This window comes from Leucoraja erinacea, chromosome 6, assembly GCF_028641065.1.
Source record: "Leucoraja erinacea ecotype New England chromosome 6, Leri_hhj_1, whole genome shotgun sequence".
Lineage (NCBI taxonomy): Eukaryota > Metazoa > Chordata > Chondrichthyes > Rajiformes > Rajidae > Leucoraja > Leucoraja erinaceus.
Window position 1 is genome coordinate 41857822 of NC_073382.1, and position 19870 is coordinate 41877691.

The window sequence follows — 19870 nt, forward strand, 5'->3', positions numbered from 1 at the left end:
ACTAGATGCACAGAAATGGGAAGAAAGATCTTTCCAGTAATGTGATAGTGAGGATCAAGATGATGATGTTTCAGATCAATGAACAGAAACACCAAGATGCAAGAAACTGTGGATGCTGGAATCATGAGCAAAACAACAAAGCGCTGGGGTATCCCAGCAGGTCCAGCAGCCTCTCTGGAGGACATGGATAGCTAATGTTTTGAGACTGTATCCAAATCCGAAACAAAGCCTATCCGTTCGCTCCAGAGATGCTGCCTGACCCCTGAGTTACTCCAGCATTTTATGTTTTGAATAGAAATACAATACAGGAACAGGGATAAACATCTGCTCCACAATTCAATATGATCCTGATCCATTCACTATTTCAATACCATTGTGACCATAAGCATCTGCTCATTTGGTTTGCCTTGAAAATGGCTGATTTATTCCTATACAATCTCACTTTCTGAATAAGGAATTGGTGTGTAATAAATTAGAGAAACCAGTCTGAAGAAGGGTCCCAAGCCAAAATGTCCTATCCATGTTCTCCAAGGATGCTGAGCTACACCAACACTTTTTTGTAAACCAGCATCTGCAGTTCCTTGTTTCTGTGAACTAAATACATAATTGTCTACTCCAACAAATCTCTGAAAACAAAGACAGAATTAATTGAATCTCTTATATCACTCACATCATTTTAAAGACTTTGCGTGTATTTTCAATTCAGTTCAAAATCATTTAATGGAGAGTCATAGTCTTACAGCGTGGAGGCAGGCCATTTGGTGCATCTGGCCAACATGTCCCATCTACATGAGTCCCACCTGCCTGCATTTAGCCCATACCCCTATAAATATGTCATATCCATGTATCTGTTTAAAATGTTTCTTAAACATTGCGGTCGTACCTGCCTCATCTACCTCCTCTGGTAGCTCATTCCATCCACCCATCACCCTTCTAATGATCATGTGCTGAGCCTTCCAGGGAATTTGTGGAGTTAGCACATTCTTCCTGTGATTATAGACACAATGAACTGCAGAGGCTGGTTAACAAAAAAAGACACAAAGTGCTGGAGTAACTCAGTGGGTCAGGCAGTATCTGAAGAACATGGGTCGGCGATTCACTTTCATGCTGACGTTTATGTCCTGGGACTCTTCCAATGCCAGAATCATGCCACATGCAAACTGAGGGAACAGCACCTCATATTCTGAAGAAGGGTTTTGGCCCGAAACGTTGCCTATTTCCTTCGCTCCATAGATGCTGCTGCACCCGCTGAGTTTCTCCAGCATTTTTGTGTACCTTTGATTTTCCAGCATCTGCAGTTCCTTCTTAAGCACCTCATATTCTGTTTGGATAGCTTTCAAGTTATTGGTATGAACCTTGAATTCTCCAATTTTAGGTAACCAACCTACAAACACTCCCACTTCCTTTCTCCCTTCACTCTTTCTTTTTCTCTCCACCCCCTCTCTTCCATGTGCTCCATCTGAATGTGCACCCATTTGTCATTTGCTTTCCCCCCCCCCGTCCCCTTCCACCTCTATTCCTTTCTCTGGTTTCACAATTCATGCATTTTGTATCCTCTTTTCTCACACTTTTTGTCTTTTCATCACTGACTGTCCAACTATCTTCCAATGAAAAGCTCCATCATCTGTATCCACTTATACTTCTCAGACTTTGTCCTGCCCCCACCTCTCTTCCAGGTTTTTCTTCCTCCCCCTACTACATTCTGTCCATAGGATGATACCAACATGAAATGTTGCCTATTCATGTTCTTCATAGACACTGTTATTCTAGTATTTTCTGCCCCTCCCTATAATTATGTAGGTTTCCTCCAGGTGCTCTGGTTTCTTTCCACACCCCAAAGACATGCTGGTAGATTAAATGGCCACTGTAAATTGCCTTGAGTGAATGTGAGCAACAGGAGAACTGGCAGGATGAGGGGGGATAGTGGGGATGAGAGGTGGGGAGGACATTAGAATGTGAGAGAAAATTGGTAGCAAAGAAATAAATCAGTATGTGGAACTGACGGGTTAACTCTGAGAGCAGATAATTGCCCATTCCCCTGTTATATAAAACTAAAATGTGAAGTGAGTCATTTTGCTAAAGAGGATTTGGCCCTGAAATGAACAGAAAGGAGTTAATATCCAGTGAAAGATGTAACATCACCAATATGTGTTTCAGAGATCAATGCAAACAGAATGGAAAGTTACAAAAAATGATGCAAATTTGAAGATTAGTATTGATAAACTTTGCAAATTTGTAAATGTTAAATTAGTTTCAGATTTGCTTTTGAAGCAGAAGCAATACAATGCATGTAAATAAGTTTTGATGTCAATGGCAACATATGCAGTATGATTAAATGTTTTATAATGTGCAGATTTGAAGTCTAAGAAGAACCTCAAATATACGACATACATTTTGGAATTAAAAAATTTTCTCTGGAGAACACGTATCAGGTCGGGATCCTTCTTCAGATTGATTGAAGTATCTCGACCAGAAATGTCACCTATCCATGTTCTCCAGAGATGCTGACTGACTCAGTGAGTTACTCCCCTAATTTGCAGCTGTTTTTAGTAAACCAGCATCTGCAGTTCCTCGTTGATACCTTTTGGAGCTATCAAGTTTCCCCACATGTCACTTTGCGCTTTATTGCAGTTATAACGCACAAGGATATAAACACCTCATCTTCCACCACAACCATTCTCATCGAGACTACTCGCAAGCTTTCCACTTAAACCTCCAACAAAGTCAATCCTTCCACTTTCAACCATTTGACTGTCAGGCCACAAGTGCTGTTCCATAAATTTTAAAATAGTCTTGAATAAGGGTAAGTCTGGATTTTGGGGGAAAATATTAAAATGAGGTAGGGCAAATTACAACACTATCAGGTAGAAGCTAGAAGAGTAAATTGGGAGCTGCTGTTGTTGGGTAAGTCCATATCTGACATGTGGGAGTCATTTAAAGTCAAGCTGATCAGAGTTCAGGATGTATGCTCCAGGAAGAAGGAGGGACATGATGCAGGAAATATGGATGATCGTCTTGTTGTGTCGCTACACTTTTCCAAGCCACTGCATAATGCAGGCTCTGGCACATGGGTTGAAGACCCTGGGATCGTCCGGTTTGCAGGGCTCTGGGAGGAGGGGGCACATTAGTGCTAGGAAAGTTAGTGGTAGAAAAGATGTTCATGCATTTGGAAAAGAATGGGCTAATTCTGGAAGGTCATCATGGCTTCGTCTTTGGCAGGTCAAGTCTTACACATTTGATTGAGATATTTGAGGAAGTGACAAAAGTGATTGACAAGAGTAGGGCAGTGATGTTGGCTTCATGAACTTTCACAAGCCAATTGATAACGTCCCTCATGGTAGGCTGATCCAGAGGATTGAGATGTGTGGGATCCACAGTGACGTGGTGGATTGGAATCAGTACCCATAATATAATGGTTGTGGTGGGGGGGGGTATTCTAGCTGGGGGTCTATGACCAGTGGTGTCCAGCAGGGATCAGTTGTTTGTGATGGGCCTGTAATGGGCCTGTCCCACTTAGGCGACTATAGGTGACTAGGCTGTTGCCACATGGTCGCTGGGGTGTCGCCTGTATGGTCGTGAGTAGTCTCCTCAGTCGCCCAAAGAATCGTAGCATTTTTCTGGTCGCTGCTGGATTTTGAATGTTCAAAACTTTTCGGCGACAGTTGGCTTGACGCCAATGAGCTTAGCTTGACTTCTTCTGATGAAGGTGGTGTCGTAGGTTGTCGCCAGGATGACGTAGGTTGTCGCCGGTGCTGACTTCAGTGAATTCCATTGGCAACTATCCGTCAACCGGTGACAGGTACCGGCGACTGAATTGTCTTAAGTTGTCTTCAATTGTTGCCGACAAGGTCGTACCTTGTCGAAACTTGTCGCGGGTGGACGTAGGTTGTCGTAGATGTTGTCTAGGTGGATGTCCTAATGGGTCACCAGTTGTCTGTTGCTTGCCATAGCTTGACGTTGACTAAGTGATAGATTGTTGCAGACATTGTCGTAGACATTGTCGTAGGGGGGTCCAGTCGCCGTTTTTTCAGCGACCTGCTACGACTATGACAGTCGCCGGTAAAAATAGCCGAGGTGGGACAGGCCCATCAACCGCTGCGACGCCATGCTGCCCAAAAAAAGATAACATTTTAAAGAAGGTGTATGTATGCTTGCCTTTTGTGGCATTGAGTAAAAGAGTCATGTTGAACTTTAATATGTAGGAAATGAAGTGATGTGGAGCACATACAGGTGGAAAGAATTAGTTTATTTGACATCATGTTGGTCTGAGATATTGTAGACTGAACACCTTTTGCTGTGCTCCACTGTTCTATGTTCTATATACTTTCCTTGGCCAATTTTTTATTTCTGACCTGGTAAATTATAAGAATATGTTTTCTTCCACACCTAGGTTAAATAATTTTTTGGTTACCTAGTTGGCTTTTGAACTAATTTTGTATTGTCTACTTATGAAAAATGAATTGCTTGGGTCAGCAAAGCTATGATCAGTGGGGAAAGGTAACAAGTTCATTTATAAAATTGACATTAAAATGATAATCATGCATTTGAACAGATGAAGCTGTATATGCTTTTAGTTTAAAATATAATAAATAAAACAAAATTGACCAACCATCATTTCAAAATCAATATGATTTTGATGAATTTGTTAATGGGCATCAATCTCATACCTTTGCTGTGAACCAGTGGAAAAACTTATCTTTATTTACCAGCATTCATCACATGCAAGATCCTTGGCTATTGGTCATATACAACGCCCACATATTTGTCAGTGTCACAGAGTTCGGAACCAGGGATGAATTTGCCATTCTTCAATATAGCTGGGGAATATGCAATTGCAGAAGATATAATTGTGAAACCTTTTACCCTTAATCTTTAAAAGATCAAATGCTGGGAAATGCACTGATATTTCATCATTTTCCTTTTAATGGAAATTAAGATTGTGCTGGTTCTCCCAGTAGGTTGTGTGCATTTTACATGATTTTGATATGGCACCTATGTGACTGGCGAAATAGTGTTATACCTCATTTACTCAAGCTTAGCCTGTTTCCCTGGGATGTGAATTGAAGCAACAGAGTCAGTGGTCCAGTTACTAATATGTTTATGCTTTTTAAATTAGTTTAGTTTTAGTTTAGAGATACAGCACGGAACCAAGCCCTTCGGCCCACCAAGTCCATGTTAACCAGCGATCCCCGCACATTAACATTGGCCTACACAATCACTAGGGACAATTTTTCCATTTATCATGCCAATTTATCTACATACCTGTGCTTCTTTGGAGTGTGGAAGAAAACCGAAGATCTCGAAGAAAACCCACGCGGTCGCGGGGAGAACGTACAACCTCCGTACAGACAGCACCTGTAGTCGGGATCGAACCAGGGTCTGTGGTGCTGCAAGTGGTTAAGACAGCAACTCTACCACTGCGTCACCGTGCTACCCATTTAATTTAATTTTTTCATTTAAAACTGTAACAGATAAATAGCTAACATAGACATAACTCAAATTAATAAGTTTTGTTGTCATCCTGATGAATCCAAACTGCACGTGCATGTATCTAGTGACAAATGGAATGAGCCTTGAGGTATTAAAATAATGTAACGTGGCATATAAAATGTGTTACGGACAGTTCTATTATTTTTCAGTGCAAATGATCAATTATTCTCAATACCAAGATGAAAACTCTTTCACACAGAGAGCTTTATTTTACAGTTGTAAAGGAGTCCAAAGTATGCTGTAGATGTGTTTCAGAATTAAAAATGATTTAGAGAGATACAGCAAGGAAACAGACCCTTCGGCCCACTGAGTCCATGCCGACCATCGATCACCTGTTCACACTAGTCCATGTTATCCCACTTTCTCATCCATATCCTACACATTAGGGCCAATTTTTTTACAGTGGTCAATTAACCTACAAAACCATATGACTTTGAGATATTAGGTCACAAGACAAAGTCGATGAATTAGCCCATTTCACCCGTCAAATCGACTCTGCCACTCAATCTATTTTTCCCTCTGAATCCCATTCTCCTGCCTTTGATCTGTAACGTTTGACACCTTCATTAATCAAGAACCTGCCGATTTCCGCTTTAAAAATACCCAATGACTGGGTTTCCACTGCTGTCTGAGGCAATGAATTCCACAGCTTTACCAACATCTGGCATAAGCAAATACAGGCCCTGACCCCTCAAACTCTCCAAATATGTTAACCCAATCATCCCTGGAATTATTCTCGTAAACCTCCTCTGGACCCTCTCCAATGGCAGTATATCCTTCTTCAGATATGGAACCTAAAATTACTCAGAATATTGCAAATGCGGTTTGACCAATGCCTTACCAAGCCTCGGCATTAAATCCTTGTTTTTATGTCCTAGTTCTCATGAAATGGATGTTAACATTGCATTTGTCTTCCTTACTACTGATTCAACCTGCAAATTAACTTATTAGAAATCCTGCACCAGCACTCCCAGGTCAAGAACATCTGATTTCTGAATCCTCGCCCTATTTAGAAATTAGTCTACACCCTTAATTCCTACTACCTAAGTGTATGACAGTGCACTTTGCTACACTGCATTCCATCTGCTACTTATTTGCCATTCTTCCATCCTGTCTAAGTCCTTCTGCAGACACCCAGCTTCATCTATTCTACCTGCCACTCTTTCTTCGTATAATCTGCAAACTTGGCCACAAAGTCATCAATTCCATCATCCAAATCATTAATAATACAATATGAAAATTAGCAGACCCAACACCGCTCCCTGTGGAACACCATTAGTCACCAGCATCCAACTAGAAAATGCCCCCTTCATTCCCAATCTTCCCCTTCTGCCATTCAGCCAATGTTCTATCCATGTTAGTATCTTTCCTTTAACACCATGCACTCTTGTTTTTGCAGCCTCACGTGCAGCACCTTATCAAAGGAAGGGTGGGAGAAAAGTGCAGATGCAGTGTAATGGAATGGGGAATGGGTTTCCAATGCAGGTGTGGAAGGTGGGGGCAACACAACAGAGTCTAGAACATTGGAGTTAGGAAATGAAGGGGATGGGAATGGTTAGCACCGAGACAGGGCACAGAGACAATCAAATGTGATGTCAAGGGTGTGGTGGTTTGCAATGTGAGACAGAAGTTGTGAATAGGAATTGAGTTATGATGGAAGGGCCTGTTACTGCATTAAAGTTCAATCTAAAAGCCTGGGTGCCTGAGATCATCCATATGTGCATGTGAGTGTGTGCATATGGACAAGTATCAATAAGATTGTGTAACTAATATGAATAGCTTTAATAAAAGTTACCCACGTGCATTGATGTTGTGTCACCGTGCTAATGTCCTTGTAACAGAACCTGGTCTCCAATCACTTCACTCTCGGCCAAAGCTTTGCTCCGCCAAGCTTATATGCTAGCTGGTATACTGGGAGCCATGTTAAGGTCACGGAAAGTGTGGAATTGAAGCGTATCATGGGTTCCCTGAGAAAACAAACACTAACGTGCAGACGTAGATAACTAACATGTGCAAATCTATCGAAAAATGTATCCAGATGCCTGCCTGTTGACATATCTGCACACTTCATCCAGATATCATGACCATAATATAATTGTCTAAAAGGACATATTTCAGCAACAGAGAATACATTTGGAAGCAGCATTTAAATCACGTAAGCTTAACTCTATTCACAAACTCTTCTGCTTATCTTCCTTTATCCACTTCTATCATTGATATGATTCCATTTCAAATGGAGACATGTACTTCTCCCCCGACCATTTTCCTATCCTACCTATTAACCTTATTATCTGGAATATTTTATTCCAAGTTCTGAGTTGCCAAATTTCTGTAATGGTACCATGTCATACTTTCCATGTTTAATTAGCACTTGAAACGTATTCCATTATTCCATGCTTTCATCTCTGGAGTATTTCTGATGGAATTATTAAATATTTACAATAAAATTCTAATGGTGGGCCATTTCAAAAAAATTGCATTAATATAAGTACTCACTGGTTGTTCAAAATTTCAAGTTATTCTCAGATCATTTTTGTTTTCATTTCCTGGCAATGATACAGTATACAAGTCTGCTTTGAGCTCTTCTGAGTGCTGGATCTTCCACAGACATCATAACATCAAATAGTAATTCACTATCATTGCCTGTTTTCAAATTCTGCGCACTTGGCTTTCTGTCAGTTTTAAAATGTGCCTGACTTTAGTAAATCTCCATGGACCCTATTCAATAATTCTGATCCAGACATGTTGATGCCTTTCAGTCTTTATGAATTTTTAGGTTTGTTTGTGGTCTTTTTAATCTCAACTGATCTTTCACATAGAAGCTCTAACTGGCAAGCATTATTTACATGGGAACTAATGGAAAATTGTCAGTGTATTGCCTGAGCTTTTCTCATAAATCTTGTCTATGCCAGTTTTAAAGTGGCAGTTGCCTCCATCGCCTCAAATTGTCAGGTAATCAACATTAAGATGGAGATATAAGGAACATTCCATTCATGCCCTCCTTAACTGAGGATGGGAAATTATGTGAGCAATATTAGTTTGGGTTTTCTCCCAACAGTCCAAACTGTGTTTGCTGCAAAATGTAGAGGATATTTCTCAATAAAATTGTATAAACTGTCCATCATGAGCCCCTTTAAATTTGAAAAATAATACACAAACAGATTGAACTGCATAACATTTTTATAATTTGTTCTACTTATTAATGTATTACTGCTGTATTAATGTCATCAGATAGTCAAATAGTCTGGAACCAACATTCATGACCATTACATTTTTCAAGTTTCAAATGCATCGATGCTTCAAACAGCAAAGAATATTTTGTGCAATCTGCATGCACTGCCGATGCACATGCATATATAGTTTAGTTTATTGTCATGTGTACCGAGGTTCACTGAAAAGTTTTTCAGTCAAATAAATTATTACAATCGAGCCGTTCACGGTGTAGAGATCAAGAAAAAGGGTGCAAATATTTAGTGCAATATGAAGTCCGATTAAAGATAAGTACAAAAGCCTCCAATGAGGTAGATGGCTGGTCAGGATTGCAGGTTGTGCGAGGACGATTCAGTTGCCTGATAACAGCTGAAAAGAATCTGTCCCTGAATCTGGAGGTATGCATTTTCAAACTTCTGTACACCTTGCTTGATGGGAGAGGGAGTGACCGGGGTGAGACTGGTATGCTGTTGGCCTTGTCAAGACAGCGTGAAGTGTAGATGGAGTCAATGGAAGGGCTGTTGGTTTGTGTGATGGTCTGGGTTACATCCACAACTTGTGGTCTTGGATGGAGATGTTCCCAAACGTAGCTGTAATACATCTCAATAAAATGGTTTCTACGGCGCACATATATAAATTGGTGGGGGTTGTTGGAGACATGCTGAACTTCCTAAGCCTTCTGAAGTAGAGGCGTTGGTGTGCTTTCTTGGCCATTCTTTGATGTGGCTGATCTAGGACAAATTGCTGGTGATATTTGAAACTTTTAAACATCTCTACTTTGGCACTATCGATGTATATTGGGGTGTGTGAACTACTCTGCTTCCTGGAGTCAATCACAGTTGTCTTGGCACCAGGTTACGAGATTCTCAATCTCCTTTCTGAACTCCGTCTCTTCATTATTTGATATCTGGCCCACTACGGTGGTGTCGTTTGTGAACGTGTAAACTGAGTTGAATTGGTATTTGGCAGTACAGTCTTGAGTAAAGTAGGAGGCTGATAACGCATCCTTGTGGGGCCCCAGTGTTGATGATTATCAAGGATAATTTGTCACCTATGAGGAAGTTGAAGATCCAGTTGCAGAGGGGAGTATGACTCCAAGTTCCACGAGTTTGGAGATGAGCTTGGATGATAGAACAGATATTTATTTATTTATATATATTATATATATAGTGAGAAATTATAATACTTTCATTTATTAACCCCTGACTGAAAGCAGATTTCTTCCAGAAGGCAGTCAACGTAAATTTACTTTAAATTCAGTGTATGTTGGTCTTTCATTTGAAGATATGTGAAAGATTCTTACATATTGATGATAAACAAAAGTTGTGTTTCACTAAAATGAAATATGTAAGCATGGATGCTCTATTTTACCCAATGGGTCTACTATTGAATATGAAGCAGTTTCAAGTACAGTGGTTCCCATGTTCCTCAGGGTTTATAGGAAGAGAAATTAACAGTTTTACGAACATATGGCTTTATGGTTTTCAACAATGATTAAAGTTGGAATGGGGTTTAAGGATCTTCTGTAGGCATAGAGACTGCGTACCTTAAGCTTCAGTAAAGATTAGGGAATGGAGGAGTTTGGTGTGTCCACTGAGGTTAGGATCACACAGTGAAAGTTGGTAACATGGGTTGAGTTTAAGGGATGGGGGCAGGAAGGAAGGAATGGGAAATTAGTCGACTAAGGCCCGGTTTGATTGGACTTTTGGAGAAGAGAATTGTCTGTGGTAAATTCATGACCTTTAATTGATCAAATGTTGAGCCCTGAGCCTTTTAGTGTAGGAAACTATGGTGAAGTTAGGACTTTAATGAGTTGGGCCTTAAATATTGCTGATTGTCAGATCATACCATTGCAAGGTGAAAGTGTTAAGGCAGATCATTGGTTCTGAGGAGTGAGATCAGCATAGTGGCTGTGTGACTACTGCCTGAAAGGTGAAATGTAGTGAGTTATAATTCAGCAATGCTGCAGTTAAACAAGCCTGTTCCAAGAATGATTAACAATGATTGCTCTCCAGCTAATATTTTCTAAAGCAATTCAAAATGTACCGTATTTTAAGAATTAGGTGGTTACGTTTATAAAGTAAGCAGTGCAAAATGATCTTATAAGATTCAGGTCAAACTTTACCCTGAATTTAGCACAGGGATCAAATTCCTGCACAAACTAAGCAAAGCTCAGCACAGCAGCTCATTGCTTTCAGTTCAGAAAATGTAACTTTGCAGGGATTCCCAGAGGTTACCAGTTACAGTATAAACATTCATATGTTCAAAGTGATTTAAAAAACACCACTAATCTCCAATGAGCTCATAAATCTGCTTCAGTCAAAGAAAAAGCGTTATGTGTAAGAAGGGACTGCAGATGTTGGTTTAAATCGAAGATAGATACAAAAAGCCAGAGTAACTCAGCGGGATAGGCAGCATCTAGGATGGGTGACGTTTCGGGTCTGAAGACAGTCTGAAGAAGGGTCTCGACCTGAAACATCACCCATTCCTTCCCTCCAGAGATGCTGCCTGTCCTGCTGAGTTATTCCAGCCTTTTGTGTCTCTGTTCAAAGCATTAATTGCCGTCTAAGCACATTCCAAAGTTCATGATGTGATGGTGCCATATTATCAGCGAGAGTCAAGGATTCATTCAAATAATTATATCCTTTAGAATTTGCTTTTTGCTCCATGAGCATCAGCAAAGATTTTAGCAAATTAAGAAAATGCTGTACTGCAAACTATACGATGAATCTGAGTCCTAATACTGAGTCTGATCATAAAATACAAAAATTACAAAATTCTTAAGGGGTTGGACAGGCTAGATGCAGGAAGATTGTTCCCGATGTTGGGGAAGTCCAGGACAAGGGGGTCACAGCTTAAGGATAAGGGGGAAATCCTTTAAAACCGAGATGAGAAGAACTTTTTTCACACAGAGAGTGGTGAATCTCTGGAACTCTCTGCCACAGAGGGTAGTTGAGGCCAGTTCATTGGCTATATCTAAGAGGGAGTTAGATGTGGCCCTTGTGGCTAAGGGGATCAGGGGGTATGGAGAGAAGGCAGGTACGGGATACTGAGTTGGATGATCAGCCATGATCATATTGAATGGCGGTGCAGGCTCGAAGGGCCAAATGGCCTACTCCTGCACCTAATTTCTATGTTTCTATGTTTCTATACCAAGCAGTTTGAGGATGATCAACTCTTTGTACACTGTGCAGCCATCTTTTACCTTCCTATTCATTGTAGGTGTGAATTTCAGACAGCGCTTCCCCGCTTTTCCTGGCCCCCACCTTTGCGATGTGTGTGTGTGGGTGTGTGTGTGTGCGTGCGTGCGTGCGTGCGTGCGTGCGTGCGTGCGTGCGTGTGTGGGTGTGTGTGTGTGCGCGGTCGGTCGATCCAGCTCGCGGTTTCATCGCTGACGGTCGATCCAGCTCGAGGTTTTCCAGCTTGAAGGTCAAACTCTTCTGAATTCGCGGATTAGGTCGCCGCAGTGGGACAGCCCCTTTAGACGACGATGTTATTTATGTACGTTAATCCCATTGTCTGTGTTTGGCCCCTCTCCCACTACGATTTTCCTATCTAAGTACCTGTACAAATATCCCTTAATTATTATAATTGCCACTACCACAACTAGTTGTAGCTTGTTCCAAATAGCCATCCTCGGTGTTGAAAAACATGCCCCTTTATCCCATTTTCACCTTAAACCTGTACTTTTTAATGGCAGATTTCCCTGTAGATATCCTGGGAAAAAGACGCAGACTAGCTATTCTGTTAATGCCTTTCATAATTTTATAAATTATCAATCCGCCTCATATGTTCCATTGAAAATAAAGTTTTCAATTGCATTTCTCCTAATAACAACAGCCTTCCATTTCTGGCAACATCCTAGGAAACAATTTCCGGTAGCCCTCATTGTCTCCTCCCCTTCTCAGCTCTCCTTGAGCCCTCTGGCTCCTCCTCTTCCTTTCTTCTTCCCGCTCCACCTCCCCGCCACCCTACATCAGTCTGAAGAAGGGTTTCGGCCCGAAACGTTGCCTATTTCCTTCGCTCAATAGATGCTGCCGCACCCGCTGAGTTTCTCCAGCACTATTGTCTACCCAATTGTGTCAGTAGGGTCTAAACAATTTTTAATTAGGCTGCAATATGCTGTCCCAATTCTTATACTCAATCTTATAAAGGCATGCATAGCAAAATACATCATCTGAATGGTGTCAAGTTGGGAAAAGGGAAAGTACAAAGAGATCTTGGGGGTCCTTGTTCATCAGTCACTGAAAGTGAGCATGCAAGTACAGCAGGCAGTGAAGAAAGCTAATGGCATGTTGGCCTTCATAACAAGAGGAGTAGAGTATAGGAGCAAAGAGGTCCTTCTGCAGTTGTACAGGGTCCTAGTTAGACCACACCTGGAGTATTGTGTGCAGTTTTAGCCTCCAAATTTGAGGAAGGACATTCTTGTTATTGAGGGAGTGCAGCGTAGGTTTACGAGGTTAATTCCCGGGATGGCAGGACTGTAATATGTTGATAGAATGGAGCGGCTGGGCTTGTATACTCTGGAATTTAGAAGGATAAGAGGGGTTTGTATTGAAACAAATAAGTTTATTGAGGGATTGGACATGCTAGAGGCAGGAAACATGTTCCCGAAGTTGGGGGAGTCCAGAACCAGGGGGCACATTTTAAGAATAAGTTAGATAGAGCTCTTAAAGACAGCGGAGTCAGGGGATATGGTGAGGAGGCAGGAACGGGATACTGAATGTGGAAGATCAGCCCTGATCACAGTGAATGGCTGTGCTGGCTCGAAGGGCCGAATGGCATACTCCTGCACCTATCGTCTATTGTCTTTTGACTTCTCCATTACCCTATCTACCCCTGTGTCCATTATCATGGAGATATGGACATGCACCCCAAAATGTATTTGTACAATAATTCTGCTAAGATCCCTGGCCATTTGCTCCTTATGTCTTACCAGAATTTGATCTCCCAAAATGCATGATGTCACACTTGTCTGGATTAAATTCCATTTGGCTCCACTCTGCACAACTTTCCAGCCAATTTGTGGGATGTTGTATCCTGAGACAACCTTCATTGTCATCTATGTTTCTACCTATTTTCATGTTATCTGCAAACTTACTCATTAAACCACCTATGCTCTCGGGTCCCAGGATCAATCTTTGCAGTACATCACTTGGTATCGATCTCCTGTCAGAAAATCATTTATCCACCACTACCATCAAGCTAATATGCATCAATTTATGGCTGCCTGTTGAAGAAAAGATGAGGCAATGTTTCCTCGGCAGGTCTTGAATTTGAAATTCAAACAAATTGTAGATGCTGGAAATCTGAAATAAAAAAATCAGACAATGCTGAATATCTCAGACCCAAAACAGTAACTGCTTCCCTTTCCATAGATGCTACCTGACCTGCTCAGTGTTTCTAGCGTGTTTGTTTTATTGTTCTTTTGGCAAATATAGCGGAACCTGCAGGAAACTGGTTGCCTGGCTGTGAACAGTCTGAAGAAGTGTCTCGACCTGAAACGTCACTCAATCCTTCTCCCCAGAGATGCTGCCTGTCCCGCTGAGTTACTCCAGCTTTTTGTCTATCGACTGTATATCCTGTCCCCTTCTCGAGCTCTTAAGCCCCATTTCCATAAAATATTTCCCCAGGAATTGTGAGGAAAGAGAGATAGAGGTTTCGCAAAAAGACACTCTGCTAGAGGACCTCACTGGTTCAGGCAGCATCTATGGAGGCAGGCAGGTGGTCGATGTTTTAAGGGCTTGCCCCTCTTGGGCGACCTAATCTACGAGTTCTGGCGAGTTTGCCCTCGACTCATACTCGCAACATGGTCGACACGAGGTCATAGGAGGTCTTCGTAACTCTCTTTCATGCTCGATGGTGGTCTCCGCGTACTTGATCCTCAGCTAGGTCCCAGCGTTTTTTCAATATGTTAAAAAATGCCCCAGAATAAAAAACGGTCGCCATGGAAAAAATCAATACTTTTTTTACTCGTAGGTTTAGACGTAGTAGGTCATAGTAGGTCGGCATGTTAGTCGTAGGTAATCAAGGGTAGTCGAAGGTAGTCATAGATAGTCTTCATCATAGTCGAAGGGAGGTCGAAGGAGATCGAAGGAGGTCGTCTTCACTCTCCACTATTCGGTGTCCAGAAGCGACAGATAGCACAATGGGCTAAGAGTTCGGCTGGCGACCGGAAGGTAGCCGGTTCAAATCCCGCTTGGAGTGCATACTGTCGTTGTGTCCTTGGGCAAGACACTTCACCCACCTTTGCCTGTAATGGAATGTAATTACGGCGGCAGGCGCGGGCACACCGCGACGCCCTGTGTCTCCCTTTCAAGGGAGATGCTAAAAATGCATTTAGTTGTCTCTGTACTGTACACTGGACACATGCCACTTGAGGATGTCATTTCATTTTTTTTTTTTTTTTTCATCAGAATTCATGATCAGAAAATGGTCGTAGTAGACTAGTCTGAGCTAGTCTTCAACATTCCGTCAACATGTCATTTTTTCTCTCTGCTAAACCCTTCCACTCACCAATTAGGTGATGCCACTTTAGGATGTCACCCTGCATCAGAATTAATGATCAAAAATGTTAGACCTGATAAGTTCCGTATTCTCTTGCGATGCCATTTTAAGTGATGCTAATTCTCCGCAAGCAATTGCTATCAATTATTCTATTGGCTTTTCCTTTTCTTTTGTGGAATAATAAAAAGAATGTTAATCATCTTTTAAAGTATTGTAGAAGAGAAAAATAAAAAATGAACTGGTAAAAAGGATGAAATTGTATTTTAGATTTTAGATTTCTTACTATTTGCAAGTTGCTGATGAGTTACTCCAGCCTTTTGCATCTGTCTTCGGTTTAAACCAGCATCTGCAGTTTCTCCGTACACATAGACACAGGCAAACTACTTCTGATTTTTTTTGGTGCCACTGTGTGTGATTTATTGTAGCAGCACATGCAAAAATGAAATAAACAAATTTGTGAAAATCAATAAACTGCAGATGCTGGAAATCTGAAATTAAAACAAAATTGTTGGCAAACAAAGATGGTTCGCTTTCCACAGATAACCATAACCATAATCAATGTTTCCAGCATTTTCTGCTTTATTTGCTTTCGGCTTTATTTTGATCAGTATTTTTATTTCTCTCCTGTCATTCAATTTTTAGAACCTGCCTTTAACTAGTCCAGTTTATTGGCTGCATGGATAAATAAGTGCCCATTACAGAAACTAGGAGATAGATGAAAGCATTATGAATGCCTTGATAATTTAATTTTTCCCCCTGTGAGCAGTTAGAAACCATTGTGTATTCTCCAGGTTCAGAACTTGATGGAGGCTTTCTCTGTTTATTGTAACAACTACATGAATTGACTTCCAAACACATCCTTTGAAATATGTGAGGGGCACTTGGCTATACATGTTATTGAGAGTGAATTAATACTTACTAGTAACTGGAATAGCTTTCTGTGAAGATAGTTGTATTATTCAGGAGGCAGAAACACATTTCACAATTATACACCCATATGTCTATTTCTCGTGTTCGCATTTGTCCGCAGATATGATGTGATGGGATGGGGGTAGGTTAATAAAGATTATGAAGTAATGTTCAGTTTTTGAGAAGAAGTATCTTTATGCATTTTTTTCAGAGAAAGTAACACTGAGCTAAATTTTGATGTGAAGTCTGTAGTTCTGGACCACAATTCTGATTGCCAATACTGTGTGAGACAAATAGATTAAAGTAAATTAATCCAAACATTACCGTTTGATGCATCATATGTACTGTATTCACGTTATGAGATGAACCAGCATACTGATTCATATCTGACCTCATGAAATCAGGTTTAGGGCACCTACAAAAAGATTGAAAGGCATGATTGCAAGAGATAAGAATATCAATTGGAAGTGATGAGGAGGTGGGTGAGACTGTAAACTATTACACCATAACCAAAAACAGAGCTAACAATGGCCTGAACTAGAATAAGCATTATGTACATTGTAAGAATGTCCATGAAGGCAAGCTGGCCAACAGTGTCTTCCATTTATAATTGTCTGAGTGAACATTTATGTATCATACTATCATCAACTGGAATGGTAAATTGGCTAGAATTGTAATATCATTCAGTACACAAGCATTGTTCTTCTATTAGTTTACAGTTTAGAGATACAGCGTGGAAATAGGTCCTTTGAGACCACGCCAATCAACACTAGTTCTATGCTTTCCCATCCTGGCTAGGGGAAATTTACAGAAGTCAATGAAGTAACAACTTTCACGTCTTTGGAATGTGGTGGGAAACCAAAGCATCTGTAGAAAGCCCAGGCGGTCACAGGAGAACGTGCAAAGCCAGCACAGACAGCAGCCATAGTCAAAATCGAACCCGGCTCTTTGGCCCTGCTGGCTCTCCCGCCTGGTTCATCTCCCCTGCCGTTAACCCATTGCAATGCTTGTTTCAACTTTATTTTCTAGTTTTCTTTTTAAGTCTACGCCATTCAAGTCTACGCCATTCAATCATGGCTGATCTATATCTCCCTCCTAACCCCATTCTCCTGTCTTCTCCGCATATCCCCTAACACCGGTACTAATCAAGAATCTATCTATCTCTGCCTTAAAAATATCCATTGACATCTTCCACAGCCTTTTGTGGCAAAGAATTCCACAGATTCAACACCCTCTGATGAAAGAAATTCCTCCTCATCTCCTTCCTAAAGGAACGTCCGTTAATTCTGGGGCTATGACCTCTCGTCCCAGACTCTCCCACTAGTGGAAACATTCTCTCCCCATCCTGTCTATCCAAGCCTTTAACAATTTGGTTCTTTTCAATGAGGTCCCCCCTCATTCTTCTAAACACCAGTAAGCACAGGCCCAGTGCCATCAAACGCACATCATATGTTAACCCACTCATTCCTGGGGTCATTCCTGTAAACCTCCTCTGGACCCTCCAAATGCCCAAAATTGCTCACAATACTCCAAATGAGGCCTGACCTCTTATAGAGCGTCAGATTTTATCCCTGCTCCTATATCCCTATCTGACAATGCAGTCCATTCCAGCAAAGGAATTTGTAATTATAATTGATCTGCAGGCCAATTTCTTCTTACTCATTTATCAGCATTGCTAAAAATGTTATTATAGTCAAAGTAATTACTTACACAGTTTATTTTGTGTTAAAGAGAAAAATAGGCTGGACAATTCTTCTGTTGGATTGTTCATTGAATTTCTTCAATTGCATATTCTAACTTGCAATAAACTTCCTATGTATAAATATTTCAGTTAAACGAAAATGATTGACTGTGACAGTGCCACCAGTCACTGGAGATAAAATTGGCCCTCATTTCACATTTGTCTTATGCTTTAAAAATGTCATCCATGGTAAGCAGCACACAATATGAAACATATGGATGTAATGTTTGTAATGAATCCAGTACACGCACGTCTCCTTGTCACCAGAGCCTGTGATGTCACTCTGGAGTTCAAATGGTGTGGCTAAAATTCTCTCCTCTTTCATTAATTAGAACAAAGGACCACCCATCAATTATTTTCAAAAAGATAATGGTTGTTCAAATTTATATCTCCTGGCTGTCGCCACATTATCACAATTGTGTGCTTGCCATTTCAAGTTGAAAAAGTTATATGGTGGTTGTTGAAGTACTTTCATAACTTAAAGAATTCAGCCTTAACCAGTTGCTCACAAAATAACTGTATCAACAGGCTTTGTTTTTGCTTTTGATTTGATTTGTTTTATTATTGTCAAGCGTTCTGACGTAGAGTGAAAAGATTTGTTTTGTGTGCAATCTAGAGAAATCAAGCCATTCATAAATACAATCAAACCATACATGAGTTCGACAGCGCAAAAAGAGAAAGGAAGCAGAGTGCAGAATAAAGTGTTACAGTTACAAAGAGAGTGCGGATACAAAAAGTTCAAAGTCCACAATGAGGTAGATTAGGAGATCGTGAATACATCTTTAGCATATTATAGGTCCATTCAAGATTCTGATAACAGTGGGGGAGAAACTGTTCTTGAATCTGGTGGTACATTTCAATGCTTTAAGCTTTTGTATCATGTGCTCGGTGGGAGAGGGGAAAATGACAGAAATGGGAATGGTCAGTGGTCCTTGATTATGTTGGGTATTCTCCCTGGGCAGTTTGAAGTGTAGATGAAGTTAGTGGAGGGGGCGGGGGGAGGTCAAGGGTGCATGATGGAACGGCCTGTGTCCATGACTCTCTGTAGTGTCTTGTGGTCTTGGTCAGAGCAGCTACCACACCAAAGCTGTGATGCATCCCAATAGGATACTTTCTGTGGCGCATCTGTAGAAATTGAAGAGAGTCATTGGACGTCAGCCAAATTTCCTTATTCTTCTGAGTAAGTACTACCCATTGAATCAGTGTAGTCCAACGGTGGACCATAGCACGAATGGGGGAAGTGATGTCCTTCCAGGGTAGCACATGTTGTTAGAGAGGAAATGAGAAAGAATAACTCTCACTGGCCCGCTATGGGGCTCAGAAACCTGTATTCTTATTTGAAAATCAGAAACTAATGTTTGGGATAAGAAATAGATTGATTACCTCAATATCAGGGGGAATCCAAGATGGGAAATAAAAAGTGATAATTTTCATGATGGCATCTTCCCTAAGATTGATCAAAGTAAGCACACATTTCTGTCAGTGTACCTCATGCCAAATCTCACAATTGAAATTAAATGTTTGAGATGTTCCAGCTGAACAATTTGTTCTTGACCAAAGACACTACAATGGTTATTGCCCAATATTGTGGCAGTTATCACAATACCTTCACTCTGTGCCTGTCTGTTGGATCAGCTACAGTTTGTTTAAGTTAGTGATTCAGCCACAATGCCCTCAGTTTCTTCCTCGACTGCAGAACCAGCCAATTTCCTACTACTAACACTCTCCTCCACCTAGCTGGTCCTCACCCTTAACAACTTCTGAATTCCAATAGGATACAATAGGCATACAAGACAATGCTACGCATTAAATCGGTACAGTCACTCTACACCTCTATCCATCACCCAGGAAGGCCTTAAACCACCCTGTTTCTTCCTCGACCGCAGAACCAGCTAATTTCCCTCCAGTAAAGGGCCTGTCCCACTTACACAATTTTTTTGGTGACTTGCCGGCACCCGTCATAGTCACAGCAGGGCGCCGAACATTTTCAAAATGTATAAAATCTAGCGGCGA

General features: G+C 41.0%; 1 protein-coding gene across 1 annotated transcript in view; it reads left to right on the forward strand.

Moving 5' to 3' along the window:
- LOC129698002 (glypican-6-like) overlaps positions 1–19870 on the forward strand; it is a 738013-nt gene that overhangs the window by 636647 nt on the left and 81496 nt on the right. The window lies entirely within an intron of this gene.